This window comes from Artibeus jamaicensis, unplaced genomic scaffold (genome assembly GCF_021234435.1).
Source record: "Artibeus jamaicensis isolate MK-2021 breed Jamaican fruit bat unplaced genomic scaffold, CSHL_Jam_final contig_729, whole genome shotgun sequence".
NCBI classification, from domain to species: Eukaryota; Metazoa; Chordata; class Mammalia; order Chiroptera; family Phyllostomidae; genus Artibeus; species Artibeus jamaicensis.
This window is the reverse complement of record NW_026521939.1, coordinates 2,195,581-2,196,684: the sequence shown is the minus strand read 5'-3', so window position 1 is coordinate 2,196,684 and position 1,104 is coordinate 2,195,581. Positions and strand designations below refer to the sequence as shown.

The 1,104-nt window shown below is 42.8% G+C and overlaps 1 pseudogene; it reads left to right on the top strand.

Moving 5' to 3' along the window:
• Positions 1-432: 432 nt before the first annotated feature.
• On the top strand, positions 433-888 carry LOC119055018 (40S ribosomal protein S11-like; annotated as a pseudogene).
• Positions 889-1,104: the final 216 nt, after the last annotated feature.

Genomic DNA, 1,104 nt, shown 5'->3' with positions numbered 1-1,104 from the left:
AAAATCATATAAAAGTTAGAAATAAAAGGCTACAGAAAGCTATAAATATTGAGGTAGGTTGGCAAGTATTTTTTCTAAGGAAAGATTTTTTTTGTTTAAAGATTACATGTCCCAACTGTTTTTTTTTTATTCTTGCTCTATTAATATACTCTTATTTTATGAAATGTTAACCTTAGGTCAGTTGCTAAATTATTTTGAAATTTTTACTCTTTGAGATTAAAAACAAAAATCTCAAAGTCTGGTCTTAGGGATAGTTGAGTTAGAATAATAAGAGGTCAAGCTTTTGTCAAGAATTTTAAAAATAATAAAACCTAGTAATTTCAGATCATATTCTAGAGCTACCATTATATTTTACCCAATTTCTCTTTGTATTTTTTTTTTTTTTTGTATTACAAAAGTCAAACTTAGGCTTTTTTGCAGGCGGCCATGAAGATGGTGGATGTGCAGACTGTGCGCCCCTACCAGAAGCAGCCCACCACCTTTCAAAGTCAGACAAGGGTCCTGCTTGGAGAAACTGGCCAAGAAGCCACCGCGATACTACGAGAACACCAGCCTGGGTTTCGAGACGCCCAGCAAGGCCATCGAGGTCACTTACACTGACAAGAAATGCCCTTTTACTGCATCTGAGGGTGCAGCTATTCTGGCGTGGTGACCAAGATGAAATGGACCACTGTCATCCGCCGAGACTACCTCCACTACATCCGAAGTCAAATGGCTTCAAGAAGCACCACAAGAACATGTCAGTGCACCTGCCCCCACTTTGGAAATGTCCAGATCAGTGACACTGTCACAGTGGGTGAATGCCGGCCCTTGAGCAAGACCATGCACTTCAACGTGCTCACGGTCACCAAGGCTGGTGGCACCAAGAGGCAGCTGCAGAAGTTCTGAGACGAGACACCTGCCCACTCCCCCAAAGAAAATAGTTATTTTCTCAGTCATGAGCCAGGCTCCTTGGATCTGAGACCTTACTAGAGGGGAGGTATTGTCCCTGCGACCTGAGCAGGATTAATGAGAAAGATGGGGTTCGTTTTTACCCTTTGGGGCATAAGGATGGGAATGGGGGCCAAATCCTGCCTCCTGCTCTCTCACCTCTGGGTGAAGGCA